Genomic DNA, 16094 nt, shown 5'->3' on the forward strand with positions numbered 1-16094 from the left:
CCATGGTTTCAGGGTGTGACCAAGCATAGAGGGCTCCCTACAGTAAGTGATTCAGATGTGGGGGGAGAAAAATGTGGAGAGATGGTGCCTTCAGGAATGGGGTGAGTTTTTTGGCCGGGAATGACTGCCTCCCTGGCTAGCAGCAGCGAGATGGCCCAGTAGGGAAGTAAGTGGTAGCTCTCCACTCCAGTGCACCCACCTTGGCAGTTAGGTGGGAAGGTATCCACCACAGCCATATGGCCAGGAGCACCCATGAGGGAACCCGAGCAGCATTTACTCTCCCCCCACGGAAGTCCAGAACGTGCACTGTCAAGAAGCGGGGATGGGAGAGGGGGCCATTCAGAGGCATCAGGAGTTCCTCCAGCACCTCAGAGGCTCCTGAGCTTGTGGCAGGCAGGGAGCAGAGCATATTTGCACTGGAAGGTGCCTTTGAGCCAACTCCCTGCCCAAGGGCACAGGGCCCATATCGCAGCCTCAGGGCAGGCAGTCCACAGTGCACATGGAGAATTGCTGCATTGTTTGGTTCCCTACCTTGTTTGGACCCCACCTAGCACATAAGAGAAGTTCCGGGAAGACAGACTTGAGAGTAAAAGGCAGCTGAAGAGCGCCACCTGCTGTAGGATAGGGGAACTGCAACCCAGCAAGCTGTAGCTCTGTCGAATTATATATAAATGTTCAAATAATCCTGCATTTCCCAAAATAACCTTATCAAGACAAGCAAATGCCCTGAGGCCAACAGAAAATCATAAAGCACTTGAAGAATCTAGAAGATATGGATAAGCCAAATGAAAAACTTAAAAAGCAGGAAGAGACACAAATTTTGGAGCAATTAATTAAAGAAGTACACACAAATCTCCAAAAACAATTTAATGAGATGGCAAAGACATAAAGGAAATCAAGAAGACTCAAGAAGAGCATAAAGAATTTGAAAGAGTAAATTAAAAAACAGCAGATCTTATGGAAATATAAGACACTGGATCAAATTAAAAATATACTAGAGATACACAACAACAGATTTGAAGATGCCGAAGAAACAATAGGTGACCTATAGGACAGACAATTGAATGCAAATGCACAAAAGAACAAATGGTGAGGACTTCCAGGAAGAAGGCAGAGTAGGTGAAGCAGAACAGGCTTCTCCTCCATCAGAGTAACTAGAAAGGGACTGCAGTTCCAGGGTGTGACCAGCCATAGAGGGTCCCCCACAGTATGTGGAGGGGACACCCACTAAAAACAGAAGAGTGATGGTGGCTGGAGGGATGTGGTGGGTGTGTTCCCTATCCAGACAGCCCCCCCATCAGACCAGCAGCAGCAAAACCAGTGGGCAAGGGAGTAAGCAGCAGCTCTCCTCTCCCATCCACCTAGCTTGACAGTTTGCTGGAGGGTGATCTTCCACAGCCCGACAGCAGGGAGCTCCCATGAGAGAACCTGCTGGGCAGCAATTGCTCTTCCCCCATGGAAGTCTGGAGGGGGAGGGTGTAGCAGCAAGAAATGATGAAGAGAGAGGAGCTATACCAGCGATCGGGAGCCCCATCCACATGCCAGAGACTCACAGGTGCAAGGCAGGCAGAGAACTGGCAGGCAGGGCCCATGTCCCACCTGTGGGGTGCCCTCGATCAGGCTCCCTGCCTACCTGCTTGGGGCCCACATTGCAGCTCCAGTAACGGGATTCCCCAGAGCACACAGAGAACTGGCACACTGGTTCCCCACCCAGTTTGGACTCCACCCATCACACTGGAGAAGTTCAGGGAAGACCTACTTGAGTGCACCACCTGCTGGTAGGATTGGGAAACTGCACTCCAGCAAACCAAATTATATATAAAGGCTCAATTAATTCTGCACTTCCCAAAATAACACTATCAAGATAAGCAAATGCCCTGAAACCAGAAGAAAATTGCAAAGCACTTGAAGGGTATAGAAGATATGGACAAGCCAAGTGAACAAATTAAAAAGCCAGAAGAGACAGAAAATTTGGAGCAATTAATTAAAGAAGTACACACAAATATCTTATGGCTCAGGATATAAAGGACATGAAGAAGACCCTAGAAGAGCATAAAGAAGAATTTGCGAGAGTAAATTTTTTAAAAAGTAGACCTTATGGAAATAAAAGATACTGTTGATTAAATTTAAAATATTCTTGAGACACATAACACCAGACTTGAAGAAGTAGGGGAATGAATTAGCAACCTCAAAGATAGGGTGATGGAAAGTGAAAGCAAAAAAGAACAAATGGTGAAAAAAAATCAAAAAAATTGAAAATGATCTCAGGGAAATGATGGACAACATGAAGTGCACAAATATAAGAATCATTGGTGTTCCAGAAAGGGAAGAGAAGAGTAAAGAACTAGGAAGGTATTTGAAGAAATTGTTGGGGAAAACTTCCCAACCCTTCTAAATGACATAAATATGCAAATTAAAGATGCCCAACAAACTCCAACAAGAATAAATCCAAATAAATCCGAGACATATACTGATTAGATTGTCAAATGCTGAAGAGAAGGAGAGACTTCTGAAAGCAGCAAGAGAGAAGCAATTCACTACATACAAGAGAAACAACATAAGATTAAGTTTACTACTCACAGGCACCATGGAGGCAAGAAGGCAGTGGTATGACATATTTCAGATTCTGAGAGAGAAAAATTGCCAGCCAAGAATTCTTTATGCAGCAAAGCTCTCTTTCAAAATTGAGGGAGAGTTTAAAATTTTCACAGACAAACAAATGCTGAGAGAATTTGTTAACAAGAGACCTACCCTGCAAGAAATACTAAAGAGAGCTCCACCATTTGAAAAAAAAGAAAGGAGAGGTCTCGAGATGAGCACAGAACTGAAAAGTTATTAGTAAGGGTAATTTAAAGAGATAAAAAGAGAGAGGGAAAAAATAATATAGATCTGACAACTAAAAACCAAAAGATAAGTTGCTGGTTCAAGAACTCCCATCACACTAATAACTTTGAATGTGAATGGATTCAACTCACTAATTAAAAGATACAGACTGGTAGAATGGATTAAAAAATATGACCCAGTGATATGCTATTTACAAGAGACTCATCTTAGACCCTGTGACACCAAGATACTGAAAGTGGAAGGATAGAAAAAAAACATTCCACACAAACTGAAATCAAAAGAAAGCTGGGGTAGCTATACTAATATCAGACAAAATAGACTTTAAATGCAAAGATGTCATAAGAGATAAAAAAAGGACACTATATATTAGTAAAAGGGATAATTCACCAAGAAGAAATAACAATTATAAACGTTTATGCACCCAATCAAAGAGCTCCAAAATACATGAGACAAACATTGGCTAAACTGAAGGGAGCAATAGACATGTCTACAACAATAGAGGGACACTTCAATACACCATTATCTTCTATAGATAGAACAACTAGACAGAGGATCAATAAGGAAACTGAGAACCTAAACAATACGACAAATGAATTAGACTTAATAGACATATATAGATCATTACATCCCAAAGTACCAGGATATAAATTCTTCTCTAGTGCCCAGGGAATGTTTTCCAGGATAGATCATATGCTGGGGCACAAAACAAGTCTTAATAAATTTTAAAAGATTGAAATTATTCAAAGCACATTGTCTGACCACAATGGAATGCAACTAGAAATCAACAACTGCCAAAGAGCCAGATCTTTAACAAATATATGGAGGTTAAACAACACACTCCTAAACAACCAATGGGTCAAAGAAGAAATTGCAAGAGAAATTGGTAAATATCTAGAGACAAATGAAAATGAGAACACAACATACCAAAACCTGTGGGATGCAGCGAAGGCAGTGCTGAGAGGGAAGTTTATAGTTCTAAATGCATATATCAAAAAGCAAGAAAGAGCTAAAGCTAAAGACATAGCTGAACAACTGAAGAGGCTAGAGAATGATCAGCAAACTAACCCTACAGCAAATAGGCAAAAAGAAATAACAAAGATTAAAGCAGAAATGAATGAGCTGGAGAACAGAAAAACAACAGAATAAATCAAATCAAAATTTGGTTCTTTGAGAAGATCAACAAGATTGACAGACCCTTAGCTAGTATGAGAAAGTATAAAAGAGACAAGACCCAAATAATAAGAATCAGAAATAAGAGCAGGATGATGACTATGGATCCCAAATAAATTAAAAAAAAAAAATCATAAGAGGATACTACAAACAACTGTATGCCAACAAGCTAGACAATTTAGAGGAAACGGACAATTTCCTGGAAACACATGAGCAACCTAGACTGACCCAAGAAGAAACTGAAGACCTCAACAAACCAATCACAAATGAAGAGATCCAATCAGTCATCAAAAATCAACCTACAGGAGGCGGGGCAAGATGGCGGCATAGAGAGGAGTGGAAGCTAAGTAGTCCCCCTGGAGCAACTACAAAAAACCAGAAACAACTAGTAAATACTCCAGAATAACTGCGTGGGAGACAAACGAGACCATCCACTCATCAGACACCAACCTGAATTGGGAGGAATGCCCGAGAACACAGCATAAAATCTGTAAGTAAAACCTGCGGAACCAAGTCGTGAGACCCCCTCCCCCATAGCCCGAGCTGCAGAGCCGCGTGGTGCCAGAGAGAAGCTCTCTCCCAGCAAGTGAATATAGCTCAGCTGAGCTCCAACTGGGGTTTTAAGTAGCGAGTGTGAACTGCTCACTACAGGTACGCAGCCCCCAAAAAACAGACAGAGGCTTTGGGTGACGACTGACCTTGGAGAGCCAGAGGGTCGCCTTGGACTGGGTCTGAAGGGGACTATCTGTTTCTTTTTCGGCTCAGTGGAGAAAGCCCCAGTCATATTCAGTTTCCAGGGCTGTGACTTGGGGAAGGGTGAAGACAGCACAAGCAGAGAGCGAGACCATTGAAATGCTAATGACCTCCACCTGGGGGGTCTGTCTTCTCTAGGAGGAAAGGGGTGGGGCCCTTTCCATTCAGAACCAGACCCCAGAGCCTCAGGGAACACGGCCATACCTCCTCACACCAGTCAAGAATTATAGGCTAACAGGCGTCACCTGCTGGGCAGAAAAGCACAGTGACCTGAGGCATCAAAGGGTGGAGCAATTTTCTAAGACACACCCACAGGGAAACCAGATACTGAAAATTTCTTCCCTCTGGGACCTGAGCCTGTTCTGGTCTGGGAAAACCTGATTTGGATAACCAAGGAAACCATGCCTAGACAACAGAAAATTACAACCTACACTAAGAAAAACAAAGTTATGGCCCAGTCAAACGAACAAACATACACTTCAACTGAGATACAGGAATTTAAACAACTAATGCTAAATCAATTCAAAAAGTTTAGAGAAGATATTGCAAAAGAGATAGAGGCTGTAAAGGAAACATTGGGCATATATACGGCAGAAATCAAAAGTTCAAAAAAACAATTAGTAGAATCTATGGAAATGAAAGGCACAACACAAGAGATGAAAGACACAATGGAAACATACAACAGCAGATCTCAAGAGGCAGAAGAAAACACTCAGGAACTGGAGAACAAAACACCTGAAAGCCTACACGCAAAGGAGCAGATGGAGAAAAGAATGAAAAAATATGAGCAACGTCTCCGGGAACTCAAGGATGAAACAAAGTACAATAATGTACGTATCATTGGTGTCCCAGAAGGAGAAGAGAAGGGAAAGGGGGCAGAAGCAATAATAGAGGAAATAATTAATGAAAATTTCCCATCTCTTATGAAAGACATAAAATTACAGATCCAAGAAGCGCAGCATACTCCAAACAGAAGAGATATGAAGAGGCCTACGCCAAGACACTTAAGAATCAGATTATCAAATGTCAAAGACAAAGAGAGAATCCTGAAAGCAGCAAGAAAAAAGCGATCCATTACATACAAAGGAAGCTTAATAAGACTATGTGCGGATCTCTCAGCAGAAACCATGGAGGCAAGAAGGAAGTGGTGTGATATATTTAAGATACTGAAAGAGAAAAACTGCCAACCAAGAATCCTGTATCCAGCAAAGCTGTCCTTCAAATATGAGGGAGAGCTCAAAATATTTTCTGACAAACAGACAATGAGGGACTTTGTGAACAAGACACCTGCCCTACAGGAAATACTAAAGGGAGCACTACAGGGTGATAGAAGACAGGAGTATGTGGTTTGGAACTCAAATTTGGGAGATGGTAGCACAACAATGTAAGTACACTGAACAAAGGTAACTATGAATACGGTTGAGAGAGGAAGGTGGGGAGCATGTGAGACACCCAAGAAAGGAGGAAAGATAAAGACTGGGACTGTGTAACTTAGTGAAATCTAGAGTATTCAACAATTGTAATAAAATGTACAAATATGTTCTTTTACGAGGGAGAACAAGCAAATGTCAACCTTGCAAGGTGTTAAAAATGGGGAGGCATTGGCGGAGGGATGCAATCAGCATAAACTAGAGACTGTAACTAATAGAATCATTGTATTATGCTTCCTTTAATGTAACAAAGGAGATATACCAAGGTAAATGCAGACAAGAGGCGGGGATAGGGGAGACATGTTAGACACTTGACATTGGTGGTATTGTCTGATTCTTTATTCTACTTTGATTTAAGGTTATTTTTCCTTTTGCTGCTTCCTAGCTGTCATTTTTTTTTTCCCTCTTTCTTTTGCCTCTCTACCTTCTTTGACTCTCCCTCCTGCCTTGTGGAAGAAATGTAGATGCCCTTATATAGATAGTGGTGAAGATGGTGAACACATCAATGTATGACCATGCAGAGAACCATCGATTATTTACTTGGGATGGAATGTGTGGTGAGTGAACAAAACCATATTAAAAAAAATGGGTTGATGACAAAACCTCGAGGGCAATATACTGAGTGAAATAAGCCAGACACATAAGGACAATTATTGCAGGGTCTCACTGATAGGAATTAATTATAATATGTAAACTCATAGACATGAAATATAAGGTACCAAGATATAGGATGAGGCTTAAGAATGGGGAGTGGTTACTTAGTATGAGCAGAATGTTCAATGAGGATGAACTTAAATGTTTGGAAATGAACAGGGGTGTTGGTAGCAAGATGTGAGAATAACTAACAGCGCCGAATGGTGTGTGAATGAGGTGGAAAGGGGAAGCTCAGAGTCATATATGTCACCAGAAGGAAAGTTGGAGGTCAAAAGATGGGAATGTATAAAACTGAATCCTATGGTGGGCAATGTCCATGATCAACTGTACAAATACTAGAAATCACTTCCATGAACCAGAACAAATGTATGACAATACAATTAGAAGTTAATAATAGAGGGGCATATAGGGAAGAACTATATACCTATTGCAAACTATATACTACAGTTAGTAGTATTTCAACATTTTTTCATAAGCAGTAACAAATGTACTATATCAATACTACGAGTCAACAATTGAGGGGGGTTGGTTAGGGATAGGAAAGGATTAGAGTTTCCTTTTCTTTTTTTTCTTTTTTCATCTTTCACTTTATTTCTTGCCTGGAGTAATGAAAAGTTTCTAAAAACTGAACAAAAATTAAGTGTGATGGATGCACAGCTGTATGAGGGTACCCAGGGGCAAGTGATTGCACACTTTGGATCTTTGGATAATTGTATGGTATCTGAACAATCTCAATAAAAATGAAAAAAAATTCAACCTACAAATAAAAGCCCAGGGCCAGATGGTGCCACAGAGGCATTTCACCAAACTTAAAAGAATTGACACCATTCCTGCTCAAACTCTTTAAAAAAATTGAAGATATTAGCTTCTTTTATGAAGCTAATATTACTCTGATACCCAAATCAGATAAAGACACTACAAAAAAGGAAAACTATAGACCAATCTCCCTAAGGAATATAGATACAAAGATCCTATACAAAATACTTGCAAATTGAATACAAAGGCACATGAAAAGAGTTAAACACCATGACCAAGTGGGGTTCATTCCTGGCATGCAAGGGTGGTTCAACACAAGAAAATCAATCAATGTAATTCAACACATTAACAAATAGAAAGGGAAAAATCAAATGATCTTCTCAATAGACACTGAAAAAGCATTTGACAAAATTCAAAATCCCTTTTTGATAAAAACACTTCAAAAGGTAGGAATTGAAGGAAACTTCCTCAATATGATAAAGGGCATCTATGAAAAACCCACAGCCAGCATAATACTCAATGGTGAGAGGCTGAATCCCTCCCCCTAAGATCAGGAATGAGACAAGGATGCCCACTGTCACCTCTATTATTCAACATTGTGCTAGAAGTTCTAGCTAGAGCAATTCACCAAGATAAAGATATAAAATCTATCCAGATTGGAAAGGAAGAAGTAAAACTGTCATTATTTGTAGATGATTTGATCTTATATTTGGAAAATCCTAAGAAATCGACAACAAAGCTACTTGAGCTAATAAACAAATTCAGCAGAGTGGCAGGATACAAGATTAATGCACATAAGTCAGTAATGTTCTGATACACTAGTAATGACCTAACTGGAGAGACAATAAAAAATATTCCATTCACAATAGCAACTAAAAAATTCGAGTACCTAGAAATAAACTTAACCAAGGACATAAAAGACCTCTACACAGAAAATCACAAAACTGTACTAAAAGAAATAAGAAAGGACCTAAATAGGTAGAAAAATAGTCCATGCTCATGGATAAGAAGGCTAAACATCGTTAGGATGTCAATTCTACCCAAACTGCTCTACAGATTCAATGCAATTCCAATCAACATTCCGACAACATACTTTACAGACTTGGAAAAGCTAGTTATCAAATTTATTTGGAAGGGACAGGGGCTCAAATTGCCAAAAATATCCTTAAAAAAAGAGAAGAACAAAATGGGAGGACTTACACTTTCAGACTTTGATGACTACTATAAAGCCATGGTGGTCAAAACAGCATGGTATTGGCACAGAGATAGACATATTGATCAATGGAATCAGATTGGGAGTTCAGAAATAGACCTCCAGATCTATAGTCAACTGACCTTTGATAAGGACCTCAAGTCCACTGAACTGGGACATAACAGTCTCTTCAACAAATGGGTCTGGGAGAACTGGATATCCATATCTGAAAGAAAGAGAACCCCTACCTCCCACCCTATACAAAAGTTACCTCAAGGTGGATCAAAGACCTCAATATAAGAGAAAGTACCATAAAACTCCTAGAAGATAATGTAGAGAAGCATCTTCAAGGCCTAGTATTAGGAGGCTACTTCTTAGACCTTATAACCAAAGCACAAGCAATAAAAGAAAAAATAAATATATGAGAACTCTTCAAAATCAAAAGCTTCTGTTCCTGAAATACCTTGTCAAAAAGATGAAGGGGCAGCCAACTCAATGGGAGAAAATATTTGGAACCATATATCTGATAAGAAGCTGATATCCTGCATACATAAAGAACTCCTACAACTCAACAATAGTACAAACAGCCCCATTATCAAATGGACAAAAGATATGAAAAGGCATTTTTCCAAAGACGAAACACAAATGGCTAAAAAAAAAAACACCTTCACTAACTATTAGGGAAATGCAAATCAAAACCACAATGAAATACCATCTCACACCAGTAAGAATGCTGCCATTAAACAAACAGGAAAGAATACATACTGGAAAGGATATGGAGAAATTGGAACTCTAATTCATTGCTGGTGGGAATGTATAATGGTACAGCCACTGTGGAAGACAGTTCGGTGGTTTCTCAGAAAACTAGATATCAAATTATCCTACAATCTGGCAATCCCACTTCTCAGTATATACCCAGAAGATCTGAATGCAGTGACACAGACATTTGTACACTGATGTTCATAGCAGCATTGTTCACAATTGCCAAGAGATGGGAATAATCCAACTGTCCTTCAACTGATGAGTGGATAAACAAAATGTAGTTTATACGTATGATGGAATACTATGCAGCAGTTAGAAAGAAAAGGTCTTGAAACATATGGCAACATGGATGAACCTTGAAGATATAATGCCGAGTGAAGTCAGACACAAAAGGAGAGATATTGTATGTTACCACTACAATGAACTCCCTGAACAATGTAAAATCAATGTCTTACAATGTAGAATATTGAGGACCTAGTGACAGAAGCTAGTGGAGGAGGAATGATAATCTAATATGGTCAGATATGTAAATGAGGGTGAATTCAAAAGTATGAGATTGGATAGGGGTGATGATTGTTTGTTAATAGGATTATAAGTAACAGAGCTGTATTGAAGGCAAACAGGATTGAAAGATTGAAAGGGGTTGTTTAAAGTCATGTTTCCCACAGATCAGCACTACAAATATAGATAAGTGCTTGCATGATATACTTTTTTTTTTTTAAAGAAATTCAAACTTACAGGAACAGTTGCAAAAACAGTACAAACTCCATACACAGAACTCCAGCATACCCCAAACCCCCTCCACCGATACCCAGATCTACCAACTTCAATATTTTGTCACTTTACCATTTCTTTCTTTCCCTCCCTCCCTATCATCCATCATCTATTGCTCTGTCTTAACATATGAGAGCAAGCTGCACACATCCTTGAACAAACAATATAATTCACATATAGATTTCCCATGAACAAGAACATTCTTTTATGCATTCCCATTAAATGCAGCTAAGAAGTTCAAGAAATTCAACATTGATACAAAGCTTACATTCTATATTTCCTTTTTTTTTTTCTTATGTCCCAACTGTGTCCCTTTGAGCCTCCTCTCCTCCATCCTCAGATCCCATCCAGGATCATCCTTGATATTTAATTGTCATTATCTATTTAGACTGTCTTTTTTTTTTTTTTTTTCACTTGTGGAAACATATATACAGCCTAAATCTTCCCATTCCAACCCCTCCCTTGCATTCCATTAGTGGGATTAATCACATTCAGAATGTTGCAATGCTATCACCTTCCCACCATCCGTTACTAGAAATTTCCCTTCCCCCAAACAGAAGCCTTACACTCCTTTCTTAACTCCCCATTGCCCCTTCCCCCACTTCTCGTAACCCATATTCCACTTTTCATCTCTATGGTCATATTCTCTGATACTTTCTTTGTGTTTACTTTGGGGCTTAAATTTAACCTCTTAAGTCTATAACAATCTTGTTTTTCTTTGATACCAACTTAACTTCAATAGGACACATAAACTATGTTCCTTTACTCCTCCATTCCCCCACCTTTATGTAGTTCTTGTCAAAAATTACATATTTTACACTGAGTCCAAAACCACTGATTCATCATTACAGTTTATGTATTTTAGATCCTGTAGGAAGTAAATAGCAGAGTTACAAATCAAAAATACAGTACTATTGGTATTTATATGTACCATGTGATCTTTACTGGAAATCTTTATTTCTTCATGTGGTTCAGTCAATTGTTTAGTGTCCCTTCCTTTCAGCCTGCTCAATTCCCTTTAGCATTTCTTATAGGACTGACCTACTGGTGATGAAGTCCCTCAGCTTTTGATTATCTGGGAATGTTTTCATCTCCTCCTCATTTTTACCCTCCAGGTGTTTGTGAATTTTCCAAGTCTCTGATGGTCACCGACCTCCCCCTGTACTCCACTGTGGTCAGAGAATGCACCCTGAATAAATTCAAATTTTTTTTAAATTTATTGAAGCTTGTTTCATGTCCCAGCATGCAGTCCACTCTGGAGAAAGATCTGTGATCACTAGAGAAGAATGTGTGTCCGGGTGACCTGGGATGTAATGCTGTACATATGCCCATTAAATTTCTCTGTATCTCTCTCTCCTTTCTTTGCTTCTCTGTCAGTAGGGCCCCCTTTAGTATCTGAAGTAGGGCAGGTCTTTTATTAGCAAAATCTCTCAGCATTTGTTTGTCTGTGAAAAATTTAAGCTCTCCCTCAAATTTGAAGGAGAGTTTTGCTGGATAAAGTATTCTTGGTTGGAAATTTTTCTCTCTCAGAATTTTAAATATGTCATGCCACTGCCTTCTTGCTTCCATGGTGGCCACTAAGTAGTCACTACTTAGTCCTATGTTGTTTCCTTTGTATGTGGTGAATTGCTTTTCTCTTGCTGCTTTCAGAACTTACTCCTTCTCTTCAGTATTTGACAGTCTGATCAGAATGTCTTGGAGTGGGTTTATTTGGATTTATTCTATTTGGAGTTTGCTGGGCATTTATGTTTTGTGTATTTATATTGTGTAGAAGGTTTGGGAAGTTTTCGCCAACAATTTCTTCAAATACTCTTTCTAGACCTTTACCTTTCTCTTCCCCTTCTGAGACACCAATGAGTCTTAAATTTGGATGTTTTATTTTATCTGTCGTATCCCTGAGGTCCATTTCGATTCTTTTTATTTTTCCCCCATTCTTTCTTTTGTTCTCTCATTTTCAGTTCTGTGGACCTTGAGGATGCTGAGTTGTTGTTCAGCTTCCTCTAATCTTGTATTATGAGTATCCAGTGTCTTTTTAATTTGGCCAACAGTTTCATTTCCATAAGATCTTCTATTTTTTTATTTACTCTTGCAATTTCTTCTTCATGCTCTTCTAGGGTCTTTGTTATGTCCTTTATATCCTGTGCCATGCTCTCATTGTTTGACTTTAATTCTTTGATTAATTGCTTCAAGTACTGTGTCTCTTCTGATCTTTTGATTTGGTTGTTTGGGTTTGCGTTCTCCATATCACCTGGTTTTATAATATGCTTTAAGATTTTCTGTTGTTTTTGGCCTCTTGGCATTTGCTTTACTTGATAGGGTTCTTTCAGGGTGTATAAAATACCAATCTCTAATTTGTCAGATCTACAGCTTGGTGGCATACACTTTCTCTAACTAAGCAGCAGGTGGCATCCGCGAGTCACCCATTCCCCTCAAGTCAGTTCTCCCCAACTTTGTCTTTGTGGTGTGTAGGGGTCTGATTCTTGTGGGGTTCAATTGGTGCACCAAATTTGTGTGTGTTGTTGGTGCTGTCTGCCCTGAATATGGGGCATGTGTCTGAGCGGTTAGGGAGGCAGGGCAGCTTTAATAATCAAACCTCCTAGGTGTTTCTGGAGATTTAAGGCTGTTGCAAGACTCCAAGCCTTCACCTCAGTCCCACCACAGATCGTCTCTGCCGCTGACCCACAAGACCCTTGCACTGGTGTGGGGTTCCTGGGATTTCCAAGCAGGTCCCCCTTCTCAGCCGTGCTCTTCCAGGACCCCTGCCTAGGGAAGGCTGTGCCATGTCACAAGTGTGCGCCGGCCCTCCAGGGAAGCCCTGGGCCACTGGGCTGTGCAGGGGCATTCCCAGCCTGCTGTAAAGATGACTGAATGGGGCGTGTTAATTTCCCCTTCTTCGCACAGCTCCTCCTTGCCAGCTCCGGGACAATTAGCTGTGGGTGCACTGAAGGCCACTGTCCATGGCTGATATTGTGTCATGTGCATGGTGCTGCAGAAAAAACTCCCTGTCACACTGGGTTTCTTGGCACAACTCTGGGATATGGGTCTGGCTCTGGGCAGGAGCGTCCCCAGCCCACCAGGGAGATGGTTGCAAGGGGCGCGGTTTCTTTCTCCTTTTGGCTCCCCTCTGCCCCCCTGGCCCTGACAATCAGCAGCAGGTGTGGGAAGGGCTATCCTCCACGCCAGACACCGAGGCGTTGGCCCAGCCCAGTCCTGCCGTGCTTCACTGCATGGTTCTCACCATTGTATCCACAGTTGGTCCCAGGTTTTTTTTAAAAAAAGAACTAGTCCATCTCCAAACACCAACCCATGGTTTCCCCACACCACAGCACGGCTGCCAGACTTTCAGCCAGCTCACTCACTTATTTCAGAATGCAGACTCCCAGTTTCACCAAATGCACAGTCCTTGTGCATTTAGCAGACCTTGTCTGGCTGGGGCATCACTGGAACTGGTGTTCTGGGTCACTTTCTGGCTTTTATCTAGTATTTTTCACAGAGGTGTTTTTTCTGCCCTCTCTTACCTAGCAGCCATCTTGGGTTCTCCCCATGATATACTTTTAAGGTATGACATTAGCACAGAGAGTTGACAACAGAAGGGTATATGGGAAAAAGCTACCTATTGCATACTAGGGACTATAATTAATAGGAATACCTTACTATTACCACACAAATACTAGGGACAAATAATTAAGGGATGAAAAGAGTTATGGGGTGTTTTGGGTCATGAGAATTGTTTAAAATGGAGAGTGATGAGGATTGTACAACTAAATGATGATGTGAGATATGGATGGATTATCATGGATATAACATATGCTATTTGAATTTAGGAGCTCCCTATTTATAAGTCAAGCCCTCAATATTGAGGCTTGCTCAGGTGAAACTTATGGTTGTAAAGGGGGAGGATAAGCCCACCTTTAATTGTGCCTAGGAGTCACCTCCAGAGAACCTCTTTTGTTGCTCAAATGTGGACTTTCTCTAAGCCCAACTCTGCAAATAAATTCATCACCCTCCCCCAATGTGGGACAGGACTCCCCACCCCCTCCCCATTAAATGAATCTCCCTGGCTATGTGGGACACTGATTCCAGGAATGAGCCTGACCCTGGCATCGAGGGGTTGAGAATGCCTTTCTGACCAAAAGGGGGGAAAAGAAAGGCAACAAAATAAGGTTTCACAGGCCAAGAGAATTCAAATAGAGTCAAGAGGCTGTCCTGGAGTTTACACCTATGCAAGCTTCAGCTAGATATCCCAAAAGGCCACAGTATGATAAGCCCAAGTCAATAGTAGTCCTGAAAACCCTGAAGGATACCTGAGTCCCTATCTGAGATTCTATAGAAGTTTCACTCACTAAGTTTATTCTTCAGAAATTTAAATCCTCCAGAGAATTCCTATGCCAGTTAAGTCCAAAAATACAGAGGCAATAGCCTCTTCAAGAACATCAACCAGATGTGTCCCCTTTCCCCATAATGTTGACAACATTTTTCAACATGAACAAGTTAGGGTGGTCACTGCCAAACATCCCTGAAATTGGGAAAGTGAGTAAACTAGAGGAAGCGGTAGCAACAGAAAAGATGGAATTTAATAAAATGTTATGAATACTGAATCTCTATATAATTTTCTTTTTCTTAGTTGCTAGGGTACTAGAATAGCACCCTAGGGTACCCATAGCATTTTGAAATTTGAAATTTGCTCTATAGCTACTTGTTAAATTGTAATTTGAAAGGTATCACCTTTTTGTGTATATATTATATTTCACAATAAGGAAATAACTGAAACTATGGTACTGAAACTAAACATTTTTAAAAATGTCCTATATAACTACTTATTAAATCATACTTTGAAAGTTATTACCTTTTTGCATATATGTTATATTTCACATCAAGGAAATAACTGAAACTATGGAACTGTAAACCATAACATTCTTTGAAATTTGCTCTCTGACTACTTGTTAAATTTCACTTGGAAACTTATCACTTCTATGGATGTATGCTATATTCCACAATAAAAAATATGATTAAAAAATAATTTCCTCTGAAATTATCTCAATATGTAAAATATAAGGAAGAACTCTTTATTTTTAACATAACCACAATATCATTATTGTACCAAAATATTAAGAGTGATTCCTTATATCACCAAATATCCAGTGTTCAAATTTATAATGTTCTCACAAATAACACATTTTTAAAAAAAATCTATTTGTTTGATTCATTATCCTGAAGACCCACACAGTATGTTGGGTGATATGTCTTTTTTTTTTTAATTCAATTTTATTGAGATATATTCACATACCATACAATCATCTAAAGTATACAATCAGTTGTTACAGTACCATCATATAGTTGTGCATTCATCACCCCAATCTATTTTTTGAACATTGTTCTTGTACCAGAAAAAGTGAAAATAAGAATGAAAAATAAAAGTAAAAAAGAACACACAAATCACCCCCCCCCGACACACACACACCCTATTTTTCGTTTAGTTTTTTGTCCTCATTTTTCTACTCATCCATCCATATGCTGGATAAAGGGAGTGTGATCCACAAGGTTTTCACAATCACACTGCCACCCCCTGTAAGCTACATTGCAATACAGTTTTCTTCAAGAGTCAAGGCTACTGGGTTGCAGTTTGATAGTTTCGGGTACTTACTTCTAGCTATTCCAATGTAGTGCATAAGAATGACCATCTGAGTGCCCTCTCAACTTCACTTGGAATCTTTCAGCCACTGAAACTTTATTTTGTTTCATTTCGCATCCCCCTTTTG

This window comes from Choloepus didactylus, chromosome 2 (assembly GCF_015220235.1).
Source record: "Choloepus didactylus isolate mChoDid1 chromosome 2, mChoDid1.pri, whole genome shotgun sequence".
In the NCBI taxonomy this organism is placed as follows: domain Eukaryota; kingdom Metazoa; phylum Chordata; class Mammalia; order Pilosa; family Megalonychidae; genus Choloepus; species Choloepus didactylus.